Source organism: Colobus angolensis, unplaced genomic scaffold (genome assembly GCF_000951035.1).
Source record: "Colobus angolensis palliatus isolate OR3802 unplaced genomic scaffold, Cang.pa_1.0 Scaffold92, whole genome shotgun sequence".
Taxonomy (NCBI): domain Eukaryota; kingdom Metazoa; phylum Chordata; class Mammalia; order Primates; family Cercopithecidae; genus Colobus; species Colobus angolensis.
In genome coordinates, this window is record NW_012123154.1 from 3,185,985 (window position 1) to 3,207,404 (window position 21,420).

Sequence of the window (21,420 nt, forward strand, 5' to 3'; positions counted from 1 at the left end):
GCACATGTACCCTAGAACTTAAAATATAATAATAATAATTAAAAAATAAAAATAAAAATAAATAAATAAATAAATAAAAAAGAAAAGGGCCTCAAGGAAGGGTGTGGACTGTTTTTCTCTCCAGATATGGTCTCACTTGGGCCTTTATGTTCCTTACTCCTTAAGGTCATTGGAAAGAAAAAACTGGTCTCCCTACTTAATCTCTGCCCACATTAATTAACTTCTGCTAGCCTTGTTTTCTTCATTCACATGGAAGTGTTATTATTAATAGCAACTATTTTTTGGGCACTTTCTAGATGCCAGATACTGTCCTGGGCACTATCCATGTGTCATCACTTAATCTTCACAACAACTTATAAGGTAGGTACTATTATGATCCCCAATTTTGGTGATGGGAAACTGAGGCAGAGAGATGTTAGTAATATTTAAAGTCACACAGCTAATAAATGGCAGACCTGGGATATGAACCCAGGCGGTTTGGCTCTGGTGTGCACTTTCTTACCCCTCCTCTTTTCTTACCTTATAGATGTTGTTGTCATTGGTGGTGGTGGTGGTGTGTGTGCATGTTGATTGAGATAACCTGGAACACATGAAAGATGTCAATAACTGTCACTTCACTTTCCACAAGTTCTACAAAACTCTGGAAGGAATAACACAGTGATTATTTTGTCTTCTCTCAACTTCCATCCCCAGGGCAGCCCCAATCCAGGGCTGACTCCAATTAGAAGAGACTCTGTTTCAGCAGAGAGGATAAGCTCTAGTCCCAGAAGAACCCTGACTCTCAGGGTAGGGTGCAATGCCAAGGCCCCATGGCCCTTTGTTACTCAAAGTGTGGTCCTGGGACCAGCAGCATTAGTATCATCTGGGAGCTTGTTAGAAATGCGTGATCTCAGGCTTCACTATGACCTACTGGACCAGAATTTGTATTTTAACAAGACCCCAGGTGATTTGTGTGCACATTAAAGTCTAGGAATCACTGCCCAAAATCAATACTTTTTCTGTTTGATCCTTCCAAGCGGTCACTCATTTGCTGAGGTGATGGGGGTTCACCGATGCATCCCTTCACAGATGTGATGTTTATATTGAGTACACATTTATCTTCCCTGTGCAGGAGATGCAAAGTCAAATCCTGTCAGTTGGCCAGATGGGAACTCTGGTAAACTAGAGTGTGCGTGTTCTGTCTAAAAGGGACAGCTACCATTTCACTCCAGTCAACTGCAACATGGAAACACAATCCCAGTGTTTAGATCTTCTGATATTTTCTTTTAAGATGGGTCTCACTCTGTTGCTCAGACTGGAGTGCAGTGGCATGATCACAGCTCACTGCAGCCTCAACCTCCCAGTCTCAAGTGATTCTCCTGCAACAGCCTTCTGAGTAATTGGGACTATAGGCATGCACCACCATACCTGGCTTATTAATTTTTTTTTTTTTTAGTAGAGACAAGATCTTGCTATGTTGCCCAGGCTGGTCTTGAACTCCTGAGCTCGAATGATCCTTCCACATCGGCCTCCCAATGTGCTAGGATTACAGGTGCGATTCCCACACCTGTTGGGATCTTCTGATATTTTAATCAAAGCTGGAAATGTGGATATTCATCTGAAATCTCTTATTTGTTAAACGTTAATAACTAATTCAAACTAGTAAAATAACTTTGAGGGCCAAAGAAGCATGTGTGCTGGCCATATTCTCCAAGGGATGCCATCTTGTGACCTCAGACCTAAGAATGACTTCTAAAGAGTGCAGCTTCTCAAATAAATCAAGTATGTATTGTACATGACAGTCTTTTGAATGTTCAGAGGTTTTTGCAAAGCACGCAAGAATTTCCATTACTTGGTTGTTTCTACTGTCAACTACACTCAATCACAAGTATTTAATTGCTGTTTCATCTTCTGAACTTTGGTATGTATCTGTTCTCTTTGCTTTGACTGTCCATTCCCCTTCATCCATCTGGATAGCTTTGATTCATCCAAGATGCAAACCAAATTTCACCTCCTCTGTGAATATTTTCTGGTTTCCCTCCATTACAGTTAACCACTAGTGCAATTCTCTAGCCTGGGCCATGTTGTGCTGGAATCATTTGTTTATATCATTGTTTCCCCTATAAATGCTCAGACGTCAGGGACCAACTCTTATTCCCAACATTTAGGAAGTGTTAGGCACAGAGTAGATACACTCACTAACTATTGCAGCATAACCAATCACTCCACAACTTAGCAACCTGAAACAGTAAAAATCTATTATCTCAGTTTCTGTGGGTTAGGAATTTGGGCATGACTTTCCTGGGTATCTCTGGCTTGAGGCTGCTTACCAGATTGCTGTCAGACCTCAAAGTCTCTAACCAGGTTGCAGTCAGAGTATAGGCTGGAGCTGTAGTCTCATGTGAAGGCTCAGCTGGGCAGAATCTGCTTCTAGGCTCCCTCTCGTGGTTTTTGGAAGGTTTCAGTTATTTGTGGGCTGTTGAAGCTGAGGGTCTAGGGTCAAAGTTTCTTGCTGAATGCTGGCCAGAGGACTTCCTCAGTTCTTTGTCACTGGGATCCTTGGACAGCTCACAACATGGCAGCTGGCTTCCCTTGGAGTGAGAGTGAGAGAGTGCTCCAGATGAAAGACACCATCTCTTTGTAATCTAATCCCAGAAGTGACATTCTCCTCTTCTGCATTCTGCTCGCTAGAAGCCAGCCACTAAATAAAGTCCACACACAAGTGGGGAGGGAATTACACAAGAGTGGGGCTACCAGGAGGCAGGGTGTATTGAGGCCATCCAAGAGGCTGCCTACCAAAATGCCCTCCATGCAGTTATGTGCCGTGGTTACTCAGCCTTGGGATTCAGATTCCCCAGGTTCAAATCTTAGTCCTGTCACTCTCTGAAAGTTTACTTACCTGTAATGGGCATCAAGGGCTTCTTGACCCATAGAATTGACATGGGGACTGTGTTTAACAGAATGCCTGCCTGACTCTAAAAAGGTGAGCTATAATTAATGTTGTTTTAAGAAATGATGATGATGATGATGATTTTTTTTGAGGTGGGTTCTCTCTTTGTCACCCAGGCTGGAGTGCAGTGCCATGAACATGACTCACGTCAGCCTTGACCTCCTGAACTTAAGTGGCCTCCTGAGTAACTGGGACCACACGTGCATGCCACCATGCCAAGGTAATTTTAAAAATGTTTGTAAAGACAGGGTCTCACACCATGTTGCCCAGGCTGATCTTGAACTACTGGGCTCAAGGAATCCTCCTGTCTTGGGCTTCCTAAGAGTTGGGATTACAGGTGTGAGCCACCGTGTCTGGCCAAAGAAATGATTATTGAACATACCATAGGTATCTAGGTAAGAGAGTGACCATACAAAAAAATGGAAGAAGCATGGCTGGTTATATGCTCAGTTCTCTGAATCACCCCCTCCGACTCAAGTTCCTCATTCCTAGATTTTTTCCTTCCCTTCCTACAAATTAGCTTGATTTTTCCCTGGTGTGACTCCTACAATTCTGCCCTGGCCTCCAACTCTAAGTGAGCGCTCCCTATTGTGCTCAAATCCCATTCTTTTCCCACAGGAGATTGTTTTAACCCTTGCCATTCTTCAAGCCAACAATTCTCCCAACAATTTATTTCTTCCACTCCCACCACTCCAGTGTTCAGTCATTGAGTGCTTCTAGGAAGAGTGGCCTGGCTGGGCTGGATGGCCAGGTCTATTTCAAGTTCATCTCAGCCGTCTGGTTATTAAAAAAAAAAAAAAAGAAGAAGAAGAAAAAAGCTCTGGGAAGTAGTCTATTTAAATACACATAAGCAGCTGTTCCTCCCTTTCCACCTGCTTTCATCCCTTTCTCAGCAGATGGGCTCATCATCTATTTTATTGAAATAATAATACCCCCAAGTTTTGTTTTGTTTTGTGTTTTTTGAGACGGAGTCTCACTCTGTCGCCCAGGCTGGAGTGTGGTGGCACGATCTTGGCTCACTGCAACCTCCGCCTCCTTGGTTCAAGTGATTCTCCCAACTCAGCCTCCTGAGTAGCTGGGATTACAGACTAGCGCCACCATGCCCGGCTAATTTTCGTATTTTTAGTAGAGATGGCATTTCACCATATTGCCCAGGCTGGTCTCAAACTCCTGACCTTAAGTGATCCACCAGCCTCGGCCTCCCAAAGTGCTGGGATTACAGGCATGAGCCACCTGGCCTGGCCAATACCCCCAAGTTTACTGACCTCTTAACTATGTTAGATGCCAATCTAAGCCCCTTTAATGGATTATCTCCATTGCCACAATAACTCCTATGAAGATAGTACTGGTATTATCCTATTTTACGTATAAAGAAAGTTAGACTCAGAGATGTGGAATGATTGGCAAATATCCAACAATAGAGCTGAGATATGAATCCATGTTAACCTGATCCCCAAGTTGAAGCTCTTATCCACTTTTACTGAAAAGCCGGTTGGATTCTTTAGTCCACCTATTTTCTATCTCTGCTTAATGGGCTACAAGATGCCCATTTCACTGAACTTGTTTCTCCTAAGGACCTGCAGGCTATATTGCTGAATGCTCCTCGTCCTCCTTGATCCTGCTTTGGCATTCCAAACTGCTGGGTTTGTGATCCTTTTTGGATCTCTTTGCTAGTTTGTGGGGCTCTGCATGCTCCTGGCTCTCCAACAACCACTTGAACTGCTTACTGACTGGCCGTTTTCATTCCATCCCTTAAATGTCAGCATGTTCTGAGGTTCTGTCTCAGCCTTCCTTGCAGGCTACACATTCTCCCTTGGTGACCTCATGTCCTCTTGTAGCTCCAGAATCATTGCTTCATAAACAATCTCTCTGTTAATTTTTTAGTCCCTGCTTTTATTTGAAGCTTCTGATCTGCATTTCTAACCAGTGGGTGTTCAGGGGGTGCTTCAGAATTAGCTTGACTCAACTCAATGTCATCATTCCCAAAATACTCCCTTCACCCATGTTCCTTAGCCTAGTAGTAAAACCAGTCTACCCAGGCTGGAGTTTAATTAACAAATTCTGTTTGGTTCTCCAAAGCAGTCCCAGCGATTATTCCTCTGGAAAGACCTCTGTCTCAACTCAGTTTCCCATTATCATTTGACTGGACTATTGCAATAATTTCCTAAGGGTCTTTCTATCTTCAGAATCTTCACTGCTACCCATCTCCAAAGACATAGACCTATTTATGTTATTTAGCGTCTTGAAATTTTCCCACTATATATTTCATAAATACCACATTTCTTGGACTAGCATTCCATGACCTTCTCATATTGCCCAAACTGACTTTGCTAAGTTTATTTAATTATTAAAAGTACTATGTGGGGCTGGGCACAGTGGCTCACTCTTATAATAGCAGCACTTTGGGAGGCTGACGCTGGAGGATTACTTGAGCCAGGAGTTTGAGACCAGCCTGGGCAACATGGCGAAACCTCGTCTCTATGAAGAAAAATGCAAAAATTAGCTGGATGCAGTGGCACGCCTGTAGTCCCAGCTACTTAGGAGGCTGAAGTGGGAGGATCACTCGAGCCCAGGAGATGGAGTCTGCAGTGAGCTGTGACTGCACTGCTGCACTACAGCCTGGGCAACAGAGTGAGATCCTGTATCAAAAAAAATAAATAAATAAAAATAAAAAGCACTATGTGATAATTACTGGTAGAAAAGCTCTTTATTTTTATAGGTTTATCTTACAACCATATAGCATCTGAAATTTCTACTTTAAGTGGTAGATACAATGGATCATAGTGATAGATTCTCCTGCATCAGCCTCCCAAGTAGCTGGAATTACAGGTGCCCCCCATGATGTCCAGCTACGATGTTAAGTCATTCTTGTGCTCCTAATATAGGTGTATTATTCTTTTGATGAACTGATGGGCTTAATTTTCTAATATTTATTTACAACTGTGTATCTATATTCATAAGTGAATTTATCTGTGGCTTTCTGTTTTTGTGCTTTCTTCATCAGGCTTAACTAATAAGGTGATTCTAATTTCATAAAAGTAGTAGTATCAAACATGTATGCATGTGGGCCTTAATAGGCACCAGACGCTGTTCTAAGCAGTTTGTAGTTATAAACTCACTTCATCTTCACAACAATCGGTATGAAGTAGAGTTTCCTCATCATTTAACAGAGGAGGGAGTGGAGAAAGGGAGAGAATAAATAACTTGCCCAAGGTCACACAGCCAGTAAGTATTATAGCCATGACTTGAACAAGGCAGAATGGTTTTAAGAGCTTTGTGCAAAGTGCTTTGCTAACTTCTTCGAAGTCATAGTCAACTTGGGGAGTTTCATCTTTTTCTGTAGTCTAAGTTAGTTTAATAATATAGGAAGAATTGTCTTTTTTTAAGGCTTGATAAACTTGCATGTAAATCTGTGCAAGTGTGGTGATTTTTAAAATGGTAGATCTTGACCTTTCCAATAGTTCGTGTTATTGATCTGTTTAGGTTTTCTTCTTCTTTGGTCAATTACTTACGTTTTAATTTTGTTAGACTTTCTTCAGTTTCCCTTAGATGTTTAAATCTGTTGCCATGGTCTTGCACAGATTTGAAGATATTGCTCCATTGTTTTCCAGTTGATATTTGTTGCTAATTAGAAATGTGATGCCAATCAGATTATTGTCTCCCCTATACTTTCTATATTGGTTTCTTTCTTTTTCTTTTTTCTCTTTTTGGCAGAGTTTCACTCTGTTGCACAGGCTGGAGTGCAGTGGTGTTATCTTGGCTCACTGCAACCTCCACCTCCCAGGTTCAAGCAATTCTCCTACCTTAGCCTCCTGAGTAGCTGGGATTACAGGTGTGTGCCACCATGCTCGGGTAATTTTTGTGTTTTGTATTTTTTTTAATGGAGTCTAGCTCTGTTGTCCAGGCTGGAGTGCAGTGGCATGATCTCTGCTCACTGCAACCTCTGCCTCCCAGGTTCAAGCGTTTCTCTTGCCTCAGCCTACCGAGTAGCTGGGATTACAGATGCCCACCATGATGCCCAGGTAATTTTTGTACTTTTACTAGAGATGGGGTTTCACCATGTTTGTCAGGCTGGTCTCGAACTCTTGACCTCAAGTGATCGGCCCGCGTTGGCCTCCCAAAGTGCTGGGATTACAGGCATGAGCCACTGTGCCCAGCCTATCTCTTAATCTCCATTACTTTCTAGGGCAAATGATACAAACTTGGTCTTCTCTTTAGGGCTCATGCAGGTATTTCCTTAATCAACTTATCCCATAAATCACATGACCTGTTTCAGAGACTAAGTAATTACAAATAAAAGATTCCCCCCAAACCATAGATTCTTGTTGGCAATGAGCATCAGTTGAGCTCAGATTCGGTAAAAAGTAAAAATGAAAAAAGATCCATAGCTACAGATTTGTGTTAGCCTTTTTCCTATGGTTTTTAATACCAAAGGTATTAAATAATTAATTAATTATTAATTGGACCATTAATACCAATAATCCAAAATACCAATAATGTAAGTATAAACTCTTCCCAATGCAGAAAGACCAGTCTTTTTTGTTTCAAAAGCCAATGTCTCCCTGGTGGGATTTTTTTTTTTTTTTTTTCCCAAACAAAATCTAAAGTCCTCTTCCCTTTTAAATATTTCTGACTTGGAAAATTGGTAGGTAGAATAGCTACTGGCAGCCCAAACACTCAAAATCACTTCTTTGTTCTTTCAACGGTTGCTTTGTTCATTTAAAACACTAACAACCACTGCAAACCATGATGGAGTGCCCACTGTGTTCCATGTGCTGAGGTTACAGAGACGATAAAGCCTATAGGCCTTGAAATGCCTATAATCATGCATGACTTCCTCCTCCACCTTTCTCTCTCCCACTGCCTTCCTCTGGAGCTATTATACATTGCTCTCCTCTGAGTTCCTTGAAGCATCTAGATCTCCTTTGCCCAAGGCCTTTGCATGGAGAGGTTCTACTGTCTTGAAAAGCCTTTTCCTTTCTCCTGCCATCCAAGCCTCTTTCTTAGGAAAGCCTTTCCTGAGCCTCCAGTACCCGTATACCTTACTCACTGGGCACCCTGTACTTCTCCTTCCAGGCATGTGGCTCAAATGTAATTAACAATGTGAGTAACTGTGGTTTGTTGTCTGTTCTCTCCTGAACCCAAGTTTCATGCAAGCAGAGGCCATTATGTCTTTTTTGCTGCTGTATCTCTAGTGCTTAGCACAGGCCAGACCATTGGTGTTCAATAAATGCTTGACAGGGAAGGAATGTGGCCAGTTTCCCTACCCTTGGGATGTTCCCAGTCCTGTGGGTTTGCCTGTCACCACCTGAGTGACTGTAGATACTTTACCTCCTTCTCTGTGCCTCAGTTTCCCTTTCTGTGAAAGGGATGATAACAGTACTGGTCATAGAGTTGTGGTGATAATTCAATGAAATAATGCACATGAGATTCTTAGAAAGCATGTCATGCATAAGAAGTGCAATGTTCAACCAATCTTAGTAATTATGATGATGATGGCAAATACATAGAGTTCTGTGCATCTGTGAGGAAGAAGCGATATGACTCAACTTTGGGGTGGGTCTGGGAGGATTCATTAACATATACATGTCCAAAAATCTAATCCTAATTCAAAAATCTGAAATTAGAAATGCCCCAAAATCCAAAACTTTTGGAGCACCAACATGATGCCACAAATGGAAAATTCCACACCTGACCTCAGGGGATGGGAGCACAAAATTACTAAAAATATTGCATAAAATTACAATAAAATATTGTATAAAATTTAAATATTGTGTATTTTATCTGATATACAATTGTATCAGGTGTGTATATAAAACAGATGAATTTCATGTTGAGACTTGGGTCCCCTTTCCAAGGTATCTTAGCATGCATATGCAAATGTTTCAAAGTCTGAATAAGCTGGAATTGGAAACAGTTCTGGTCCTAAGCATTTCAGATGGATATTCAACCTGAAACATTGGACTGGGTGGTCAGGGGAAGGCTGCTTTGAGGAGAGGACTTTTGGGCTGAGACCTGAGTGGCAAGAAGGAAGGAACCATGGTTAGGGCTTGGAGATGAGCCTCCTAGGAAGAGAGGACAGGAGGTGCTGTGGACTTTATGAAGAACCATGTTGGGTTTGCCCAAGCAATGGCAAGGAGGCCAGTGTGGGTGGAGCAGAGCAAGTGAGCGGGAGAGTGGCAGGAGAGGAGGTCGGGTCAGGTCATTAAAGATCCTTCAGGTCATGGCAAAGAGTTGGGCTCTTCTGTTGGAGAGTTTTAAGAAGGGGCATAACACAATCCAAGTTTAAAAGGGTCACTCTGATCACTCTATGAAGATTGCACTGTGGGGACAGGCTTGGAAATGTGAACAGAATATGACAACCAGAGAAAGGCATCTCACGGGGAGAAAACGGCATAGTCAAAGGCCCTGAGTTGGGAATCAACATAGCTTGTTTTGGGGGACTGAGAAATTTCAGGGGGGCAGGAGCTTAATGTGCCTAGAGGAAAATGTGTCTACAAATGTGACCTGGTCCTGCGTTGCAATAGGCCTGAAGGACATTCCAAGGTGTTTGTACGCACTCATGGAGAAAAAGATAGAGATTCTGGCAAGGTATTTAAGCAGGGGATTTATAAGGAGTATTAGTTGCTCAAGATCCAAGCAGAAAAACATAAACCTTCTAGATACTTCTAACAGAGGCCATTTAAGGGAGGGAATTATCTACACAGGTGAAGGAAGAGTTGAGAAACCAACCAGGGCATGTGAAGCAATTCATAGATGATTACCACCAGTAGGAAGCCAGTACCACCATTTGGGCTGGGGGAATGATGAGGGAGGACGTGGTGTTAGTAGAATCTAGGAGCTGGGGCTGGTCAGCAGGATTAGATTCACTTGGGGGCTGTCCAGAAGGACCCATTAGAAACCAGATCTATGATGGGGGCTGTCCAGTAGGCATTAGTAGGAACTAGAAGTGCAGTGGGGACTGTCCAGTTGAGCTTAAACCATGGGAAAGATGCAGCAGCTTCCAGAGTCACTGCCTGGTGCACTGAGGCTGGGAGATAAATGCCCTGACTTCTTCCTTTCCCACCGTGACTCTCCCACCCATGCCTCCCATAGGACAAACCCAGTCATAAGTCAGAGATAGGAAGCCTGAGAAAACTTGGCTTGCAGGAGAAGGACAAGCATGGGTCTGTAAGCAGCAGGACATAGCCGGCCCACAGGACCAGGTCTGTTTTCTAGGGAGATCCCAGTAGTGACTGTGTGGAAAGGGCTGGCTGGCCTCAAGGAGTCAAATTGATTTTGAAGGATCCATAACGAGAACAGGGCATGAACTCTACCATGAACTTGGGCAAAGGCAGTGGGGATGGAGAGGAGGGGTGGCTTGAGAAGACCTGCCTAAGTCTAGGTGACCACCTGAATGTAGAGAGGGAGAGGGAGAGGGAGGAAGGAGAGCAGGAGTTGGATGTTTCATGTTAGGGCAGCTGCACAGAATCCAGGTGCAGAGTGGGAGGAATGATAAGTAAAGAATTCCATTTCAGCGTTCTAAGTTTGAGGTTCCTCCAGGTCACTCACATGAAGGGGAAGCCCTTGTGCTTCCCTTCAGACCTCTGCTTCATGATGATGAGTAATAGTAGATAACATTAATTAATGCTTGTTATGTTCCAGACACAGCTGTAAGCACTTTATGTGTAATAACTAATTTAATCTTTTCAACATCGTTATGAGATTGATAATATTGCTCTCCCCATTTTACTCATGGGACAACTGAGACACAAAGGAATGGTGATGCCCGACTACACTTACCTAGCTTGTAAGGGTGACGATGTAAACCCAGGCAGCCTGGATTCAGCCTCCTAGTGCTGTTGTGAGAATTAATTGAGATAATATAGATCCCTTGTTTTTTTGTTTTGAGACAGGGTCTCACTCTGTCGCCAAGGCTGGAGTAGTGCAGTGTCTGTGATCACAGCTCACTGCAGTCTCGAATTCCTGAGCTCAAGCGATTCTTCCACCTCAGCCTCCCAAGCAGCTTGGACTACAGGCACACGCCACTGTGCCCAGCTAAATTTCAAAGTATTTTGTGTAGATATGGGGTCTTGCTATGTTGCCCAGGCTGGTCTTGAACTCCTGGCCTCAAACAATCCTACTGTCTTGACTTCCCAAAGTGCTAGGATTACAGGTGTGAGTCACCACACCCCGCCACTTGTTTTTGTTTTAATATTATTATTGGAATATGTTAGTGTTTGTGAGAATTTTTGGCCCATACAACTTGACATTTAAGATCATGTTAACATCACACTGAGAGAGAGAGAGGGTGTGAGGATGGAAATAACAGAGTATTAAAAGTTTGATAGACTTGAATTGAAATATGATTATCTTTCTTGACAGCTTGGTGATCTGGACAAGTAGACTTGAACTCTTTGGGCCTTAGTTTATTTATTGGTTAAAGAGGGGACAATAACACCTCACTTGGCTGTTGGGAGGGTTCAGCAAGGTTAAGTATGTGCAGTGCCTAGCTTAGTGCATGGTACATAGTAGGTGGGCGGCAATGTAAAGGTCTCCTTTCCTGGGGAATCTCCTGGTTTAATGGAGCAGGGGAATTTGGGGTCTAATCCAGCCTCACTAGGGACTTGCCTTTGGTGAGTCCCTCCTGCACTTGATCTTGGTTCCTCAGCATCAGAGGAGTTGGATGCATCTCCAAGGCTGCAGCTCTGGAATCCCAGTAAGTAACCTGTGATTTCATGTCCCCAACATTCCATCCTGTCAAATGGAAATATAACGTCAACCTCCAAAGCAGACTGAGTGCTGGGGGCCAAGTAGAGGACACATGGTCTTTGGGAATAGTGGTTTGTCCTCTGTGGGCATGGATTTGACATCATGAGAGCATTCTGAATCTACTCAAGGTGAAGGAAGAAGGCTTGGGGCAGGAAGATCAGTATGGGGATAACATTCGTAGGAGGTTTTTGTTTGTTTGTTTTTTGGCATAGAGTCTTGCTCTGTTGCCCAGGCTGGAGTGCAGTGGCATGATCTCAGCTTAGTGCAAGCTCCACCTCCCAGCTTCAAGCAATTCTCCTGCCTCAGCCTTCTGAGTACCTGGGGTTACAGGTGCATACCACCACTCCCGGCTAAGTTTTGTATTTTCAGTAGAGACAGGGTTTTACTATGTTGGCCAGGCTGGCCTCAAACTCCTGACCTCAGGTGATCTGTCCACCTCGGCCTCCCAAACTGCTGGGTTTACAGCCATGAACCACTGCGCCCAGCCACATCTGTAGGAGTTTTAAGCATTTTTGAGAAGAGTGTTCTGTTCATAAAACGTCATATTAATACTCCATTAATTTGGGCATGGGCAAATCAAATTCCTTTTGCTTTCCTTGATTTGCTCATGGAAAAATGATTGAGGACCTATTATATACCATGCATAGCAAAAGGGGCTGCAGTTACAGCCGCAAACAGGAGTCCTCCTGGATCTTATAGTCTAGTAGGAGCAGCAATGAACAAATCAACACATAAGACAATTCAGCTTGACAAGAAGTGTTATGCAGAAAATGAAATAGAGACAAGGAATGTGTGGTCAGGAAGGAGCGGTCAGGGAGGTCTTTCTGAGAAGGTAACGTCTGAGCTGAGACCTGAACAGTGAGGGGAAGAGAATTCCAGGCAGATGGAACAGCAAGTGCTAAAATCGCAAGGCAGAATAACCTGGAAGCTGTAATGAAACGGGACTGAGTAGGAGCCAGATTCTTGACGTCTCCTAAGTAGAGTTTTGCTTTTATTCCAGGTGTACTGATCGCCATTGGAATTCTTTTAACATGGAAGTGGCAGTCTAGGTTGAGACTTCATTTACATTTTAAGAGTGCTCAGAAATCTTCGGAAGCTATTTTCTCTGCTGACTTAGGAGAATTAATTAGCTAATATCTGCACAACACTTGATATTCTTGGAGGAACAGAGATACATTACGATTATTTCCCCTTTGAGGTTTCCTAAATGGAGGTCTGAATACCTGGGGTTCCCACCCTGAGGAGACTGAATGAGAAATGGCACGCCGTTCCCTGCTAAAGAAAACATCTCTTTCTCCTGCCCTGCAGGGAAATCTCACTTCCATTTTTATAAGGCCAAAAAGGGACTTGAAAACAGGGCCAGCTCTGACTCTGTAATTAATTTCAAAGAAAGTCTTTTACCTTTACTGCCTATAAAGATACTACAAAATAATTTTTGTTTAGATAATCCTTTTCTCTAGAAAGCTCACACAAGGAGTTTGATCTTCTCACCTTGGTGTGAAGTAGGCAGGAAACTTCCTACCTTTTAATTTTTACTTTTAAAACAGGCAAAAAAAAAAAAATTACACAAAAGATTTCCCGGCAACCTAGGGAAATCCAGCTCTCGGAAACTCCACCCTTCACTGTATCCCAGATCCTTGTCCCTGACTCCATTTCATTTCTTTTGAGAATTTGGATTTTTGCTGATTTTCATCCAGTTAATCTCTCTCCCTGCCTTTCCTAATAACAGCTAAAGCTGATGGTGCTCTTGCCCTAAGCCACATACTCTGCATGCATCATCTCATTTAATTGAAAATTTACAGAGGTAAGTTTTGTTGATACCACCAATGTCACAGATGCGGAAACTGAGGCTCACAGGAGCCAAGCAACATCCTGAAATCACATTGCTTGTAAGAGTCAGGGTTGGGGCTTGGACCCACGCAATTGGACGCCAGAGTGCACATGCTGAAACATTACCATCTATTGCATCCTTAGACTTAAAACCCTAAGAATAACTTGGATGTCTTTGCAGATTCTTCATGTAGTACCATATTCAGGGCACTGAAGGCATACTCTTTATTGTTTATTTACTTATGTTTTGGGCAGCAATATCATTTTTTTCTTTTTTAAAATGTGAAGTGCTGGAGGTGGGAGGTGGGTGAGTACCAAGTGGAGAAAAAGTGCCTTTTATGGATTGTCTGTTAAACCTCCTGAAGTTGGAGCTATGTCTCAGTGCCAGACAACTGTGCCTGCTGACTTAATGGCTCTGAAAGATGACAAGGCTTAAAAAATCGACTGTCACTGCAGCGCTTGGAACAGATTGAAATGGAGCACTTGAGTCATCTGTTAAAGATGCCACTCTGGGCCCCTGTCATGCAATGCCCAATTAGAGGCAGGAATGCATTTTAAAAAAAACTTTGATTCAATTCTGATGCCTAAGGTGCCCTGTCCCAGGTGAGGGGACTGTGGGATGGACACTGCTGCTTGGCAAATACCCCACTTCCAGTAGCTGCTTGCAGCTGAAGGGTGCAGCAGAGTTCTGTGGTTAGTAAACAGTGATATTCCCAGTAGAGCTCGTGACAAGGGCTAGGCGATATATACTGTATTGTCTGCAATGCCCCTGTATCTACTCTGCTTGAAATACTCCTATAATCCTTGGCATTCCACATAGCCCGGTGCCCACATGTGTTCCCAATGCTCGTACATCTGTACCCACAGCCCCACCCACACTCAGCCTCCTGCCAGACTATCTCTAACCCCAACTTCACACCAAGCCTTGTCTGGAACTCACCTCCAATGGTATGGAAATTATTAAGAGCATGGGGTTTAGAATCAGAGGAGCTCTAAGTGGAAAGTCCCCACTGTTCCAAAGGTACGTAAAACAAACCCACACAAACTGAAGAATGCCTGACTGCATCGAATCAGGATGTTGGCGGAAGCCAGTATAGCTCAGATGGTATATTTGGGTTCCTTAAGTATTATTGTGTAAGGGGTGCAATGTGTGTTTTGTTGAACAAGGTGGATGAGGGCCCCTCGGGAGGTAGAGGTGGGTTTACAGATATGATAAGCAGGTAGAGCTGGAGGGCAAATGTATGAGAGGACCAATTGGCTTTGAATCCAGCTCCATTAATTACCAGCTGTGTGACCTTGGACAAGTTACTACTTAACCTCTCTGTCATTCAATTTCCCCATTAGCTCTAAAATGTCGAGATGAATAATAATATCGAAGTTTGGGTTGTCATAAAAATTAGATCAGTCAGAAGTGCAAGTGTCTGGCACTGTGTTAGTGCTCAGTGAACTTTAGTTAAAAAAGAAAACCAATACATGGAATGTAGGATCTTATTTTCAACCCGGGAAGATGGAGAGAATTGGTACGAGCAGAGGTAGCTGGAGGATATGGAATAGGAAGTCCCATGAGCTTCTATAGCCATTAGCCTGGGGGAATTGATAACCTTGTCTTATATGAAGTATCATGACAGTCCCAATGGGTACTATTGACCAGAAGGAAAATCTATAATACTGGAAGAGGGAAATGTAGTAGGGAAAATAATATGTTCGTAAAAAGTAATTTATACAAGATTTGATGATTTGGCGGTGCCACTTGAGGAATGTTCTGCATGTTATCTGGGTTTCTACTATGGAAGTATAGTAATATTAGTGGGTTTGAGAGGACAAGTCTTGATTGGAAAGAGAGTTGAAGACTACCACGAGAGGAAGAGGAAGCTCTGGGGAAAATTTCTTTCTATAATCATAAGAATGAGGTAAGCCAAGGACACAGCTGAAGTACATCCATATGGGACAGAAGGCCCGGGTCTTCTCAAGTTGTGTGGATACCACTCCTGGATTACAAAGCCCTGCTTCCCATTAATGACATTATACCGACACATGTCACAAGCTAATGAAGAAAATGTTAACCACAGGCAGGACAAAATGTGGACTTGCCTGATCCACTGTGAAAGAGGGTCTGCAGGGAAATTTGGGAGGGGCTCACAGAGAGCAGTGAAATCACAACAGTGAGAAGGCTAGCACCGTGCATAGTGGATATGGAATGGGCATTTGGTAGAGCATCCTGGAGGGTAGGTTTAACTGGCATCATATTTTGAACCCAAGTGTATAGTAATTTGGAGAAAATTAATAGAAGAGCCCATACATGTACACACACACATACACACACACAGATATGTAATTAGATATTTTGATCAACACACTTTTTTTTTTTTTTTTCTGAGACAGGGTCTCGCTCTGTTGTCCAGGCTGGAGTGCAGTGGTACAATCACGGCTCACTGCAGCCTCAACCTCCTGGGCCCAAGGTAGCCTCCTACCTCAGCCTCTTGAGTAGCTGGGACTATAGGTTCATGCCACCACCCCTGGCTAAGTTTTTTTTTTCTTTAATTTTTCATAGAGACAGGGTCTTGTTATGTCGGCTAGGCTGTTCTCAAACTCCTAGGCTTCAGTGATCCACCAGCCTCAGCCTCCCTAAGTACTGGGATTACAGGCATGAGGCATTGTGCCTGGCTGATCAACATACTTTTTAATCAAATATATTTAGTATTTTGTTGAAGCTTCTAGAATCCTGTGGGAGAGAAGTAAAACCATTAGTAAAGTCTTGTACTTAATCAGACTTTTAAGCAAGTACATGGGCAATAAACAATAATTTGTGCAAATAGCAATAAGGCCTGGCCGGGTGTGGTGGCTCACGTCTGTAATCCCAGCACTTTGGGAGGCCGAGGCAGGTGGATCACCTGAGGTCAGGAATTTGAGACCAGCCTGGCAAACATGGTGAAACCCTGTCTCTACTAAAAGCACAAAAATTAGCTAGGTGTAGTGGTGCGAGCTATAGTCCCAGCTACTTGGGAAGCTGAGGCAGGAGAATTGCTTGAACCTGGGAGGTGGAGGTTGCAGTGAGCCGAGATCACGCCATTGCACTCCAGCCTGAGTGACAGAATGAGGCTCCATCTCCAAAACAAAACAAAACAAAGCAATAAGGCCTAAATTAAAAACAGTGAAGTGGAGGATGAAGAGAACTTGGATAGAAACAGAATCCAGGCCGGGCGCAGTGGCTCACGCCTGTAATTCCAGCACTTTGGAAGGCCAAGGAGGGTGGATCACGAGGTCAGGAGATCGAGACCATCCTGGCTAACACGGTGAAACCCTGTCTCTACTAAAAATACAAAAAATCAGCCGGGCGAGGTGGCGGGCGCCTGGCTACTCCGGAGGCTGAGGCAGGAGAATGGCGGTAACCCGGGAGGCGGAGCTTGCAGTGAGCTGAGATGGCGCCACTGCACTCCAGCCTGGGCGACAGAGCGAGACTCCGTCTCAAAAAAAAAAAAAAGGAACAGAATCCAGATTGGACTTTGATAAAACCAGCACTAGGTAATGTTTGTTGAGTCCTGTGCACGGAATGAGGCTTTTACATGTATTAATCCTCACAGCATCCCTATGACATGGGAATTGTCCTCAGCATATCCGCTAGGGAACCAAGGCACAATAGCTGCCAAGTGGTAGAGGCAGAATTGGAAAAAAAGCCTGGGGGCTGAGTATGCCAACGTCTTATCCTTTACTATTTCTTTTATAGAAACAAAAGTCAGAACTGCAGGTGTAAATCATTCATACTTTTGTTGTTTTTGGTTATTTCTCCATTTGGAGTAAAATGTATATAGTTCTCATTCCTTGGCGGAGACTATATAATTCTAAATAAATCTTTTTGTGGTCTTCGTAAAGTCTTGCACTGAAAAATCCCTCCAGGTATAGTAATCGGTGGAAATCTTGGCAGGGTGGACCCTATTTATTCTGCTATTGTAGTGAAAATTCTGTTGCCCAAGCAATATATCTGAACAGCCTACTTCACAGATCCATCAAGATGTCTCAGGCACATCAGATTAATATGTCCAAGGCTGGACTGAAATGTGTTCTGGAGCTTTTTTTTTTTTTTCCTCAATCGGTGGCACCACTGTCCTTCTGGTCACTCAGGATATGAGCTTGGGATCTTTGATGTCTTCTCTCTCTTTCAATTTCCACCCCTGTGCCCAGTTGGGCATCAAGTCATTAGGTGCCAGTTCTTAAATGGCCCTCAGACAGGGCTTTGGTTCCATTCCTACTGCCTCCACCCCAGTTCTGGCCCTCTCAGACTCATGACAATTGCAACAGCCATTTTCTAACTGGTGACCCCACTTTGTCATCTTGTTTTTAATGCTCTTCTTTTTCTTTGAGTCAGGGTCTCACTCTGTCATTCAGACTGAAGTGCAGTGGCCTGATCACAACTCACTACAGCCTCCAACTTCTGAGCTCAAGCAATCCTCCTGCCCCAGCCTCCCGAATAGCTGGAACTACAGGTGCATGCCACCATGCCTGGCTATTTTTTTTTCTTAATATTGTAGAGATGGTACATCTTACTATGTTGCCCAGGTTGGTCTTGAACTCCTGGCCTCAAGTGGTCCTCTGTCCTCAGCCTCCTAAAGTGCTGGGATTACAGGCATGAGCCACTGCACCTGGCTGATGTTTTCTTTCTTTCTTTCTTTTTCATTTTATTGTTTTCCTCAATTAACTGTTTTGGTTTCTGTTACCTTTTGAAAAACCTTGGGAGGCTTGCACTTTGATTGTAATCCCATCAATAGATACCTTTAAAATTTTAAAATAAAAATTTAAACCTATAAAACGATCAAAATCAGTTTCAGAACCACAATTTAGGGGGTCTCCCTTCTGTAGAAGATAAGAAATTGGTTTTGAGACTTTTCCCTTCCCCAGTCTCTGTGAATTTAATTCCATCACTTTTTTTTAATTGTTAAAAAAAAACATTTGGAGGAAAATCAACCTTGTTGATACTAAAACAATATTTTAGAGTTATTGTGTCTATTCCACTATGTCCACACTGAAACAGTATTTTGGAGTTATTGCGTCTATTCTATTAAACTTGGCTTCAGTACTCACAACATGTTCTTTTTGGCCACTGTTTCCTCATTCTTGAGTGTTTATCTTTGATGGCTATTTCATTTTTCTGGTGTGGGTCTTCAAGAACTTTATTCAGGATGGATCTTTGAATGTCAATGTTTCAGAAAACTCTTTGGTTACTTCTTCCCAGATGACAACTTGGCTGGACATAGAAATCTTTGGTCGTAACTCTTTAGTGCTTTGTAAATAATGCTTCATTATTTTTTCGTTTTACCATTTAGTATTGCAGAATGCAAGTCTGATGCCAACGTGATGTTTCTCCCTGAATATTTGTTGGTGTTAACTTTTCCCAATAATTTTTACGTGTGGATCTTATTTGCCTAAGCAAAAGTCCAGTCTTCATTTTCAAGCTATCGTCTTCATTGAGATCCAGAATTCCTCTTCTTTTATTTGATCAGTGTGTTTGCTCCTTTTGAGATTTCTGTTATCTGTTTTTGGGTTTCCTCACACTTTTTGTCACTCTGCTATTTTCTCTGAGTTTAATGAGAGAGGGGAGTGAGTTTTCTCAAGTGTATCTTCACTGATTCTGTCTTCTGTGTGGCCTTCTCTCCTATGTGCAACCTCCAAAGTGGCTTCTAATTAGATTATTGTGCTTTTCATCTTTAGGTAATCCTTCCTGACCTACAATTAATTTCTCATTATGACTACGTGCTCCAATTCCATAGATTAAAAAGACTTATTGGATCTTGTTGAGATCACACATCAAATGTTTAAAAGGTGCTTTTCTTTTCCCCTTCCACTGTCTCACCTTTGTCTTCCTCTTCTTCTTCCTCTTTCTTTTTCTCCTCATTTTTTTTTTTTTTTTTTTGGGCAGCAAGTTAGTTTTCCTTGACTCTATAGACAGGTTTCCTTCCTTTGAACTGCAAAATGTTTTTCTATGCCTCATAGTTCTCTTATTTGTCCAGATGGTTATAAGAGGAACCTTCCAGTTCACACTTAAGGAGAAAGGCAAAACAAAACTTAAAGGAATTCAGAAGCTTAGGAGGTATTGAGCCTGGTGGGGAGAGAAGACTTAAGAATAACAGAAGGAACAGAGTCTTTGGGAGACCCCTGTATGGGGCTTTGTCACAGACACTATAAACAAAACCCGGGTCTCTCTATGCTACACCCTGGACCCAGAGGTGTCATGTGTATAACACAAGGCATAAAAGATGGCAGAGGTTTTCCCCAACAATGTAAAAAGATCTCACCCAACATGGATCTGCAAAGGAAAGGTTTTACTCCATCAATCCCCAGCTGAGAGTTGGTTCAGCCAGGAAGTCCCGAGTTTGGGTTTTGAAATCCACTCTCCCATCTCTGCTCATCTAGGGAAGCTGGATTCTAAGCTTAGTCTTCGGCCTTTTTAAGTATACTCAAAAATATGTTCAATGACACTGCTGTAGGTGCCAGGGCGACAGTGATGAGTCTTTGCTGTCAAGGAGATTACAATTTATGGTGTAGTAATTGCATGTTAATCCAAGAATGACACTAATAAATGCAAATAAAGCCTAATTGCAAATTGAGAGTGTGTAACTGGGAGTAGGCAGGGGGCTCTGGGATGCTTCCTGGAGGAAGTGATATTTGAGCTGTGATCTGAAGGGTGAGTAGGAATTAAGTGAGCTAAGTGGGTGGGGATGGGGAGGGAAGGGCACACAAGGCAGAGGATGCTTGCATGCTAAGTATTCCTGGTGGGAGGAAGCAGGGACTATTTGAGGAATCTGAATAAACAGCTCCTGTGGTTGGAGTGCAGGTGCGGGAGGAAAGCTGCAGGGTAGGTGGAGAGAGGCAGAGGTCCAGATGCTGTGTCACAGTTACAGAGGTCTTGTGCTGAGCCACAAGACCAGATGAGCCATTTCATTGATCTGGGTGGCACCAGCTAATTCATTGAGTGGAGGGTCTGAAAAATATCTTGAGTACCAATCTTAGGTTTTACAATAGTGATGTTATCCCTAGGAGTAATTGGGGAATTTCAATTAAGAGCAAGGTGGGGGCCCTGGAAGGGCTTCCTTGAAGGATGGAGCTGGAAGGGAGGAATGACTCATTCAGATTCTGCCTTTTGGGAAAGTTAATTCTAGAATCAGAGACTCTCCTGGCTGGGGGAGCAGGTAATGAGCAGGAGGAAGAATAGATTAAGAAACACCTACCAGCACAAGAGCATCAACTGTGCCCTTGTAGAAGGGAGTGCTGTTTTTTGTTTTGTTTTGTTTTGTTTTAACTTCCTTTGTGAAAACCAGGTGGTCTGTCCAAGCATGGGTCAGGATAGGTTGGGGAAATTGGTTACTTATTTGGGCCTCCTTTTTTTTTTTTTTTATTATTATACTTTAAGTTCTAGGGTACATGTGCACAACGTGCAGGTTTGTTACATATGTATACTTGTGCCATGTTGGTGTGCTGCACCCATCATCTCGTCAGCACCCATCGACTCGTCATTTACATCAGGTATAACTACCAGTGCAATCCCTCCCCCCTCCGCCCTCCCCATAATAGGCCCTGGTGTGTGATGTTCCCCTTCAGAGTCCAAGTGTTCTCATTGTTCAGTTCCCACCTATGAGTGAGAACATGCGGTGTTTGGTTTTCTGCTCTTGTGATAGTTTGCTGAGAATGATGGTTTCCAGCTGCATCCACATCCCTACAAAGGACACGAACTCATCCTTTTTTATGGCTGAATAGTATTCCATGGTGTATATGTGCCACATTTTCTTAATCCGGTCTGTCACTGATGGACATTTGGGTTGATTACAAGTCTTTGCTATTGTGAATAGTGCTGCAATAAACATACGTGTGCATATGTCTTTATAGCAGCATGATTTATAATCCTTTGGGTATATACCCAG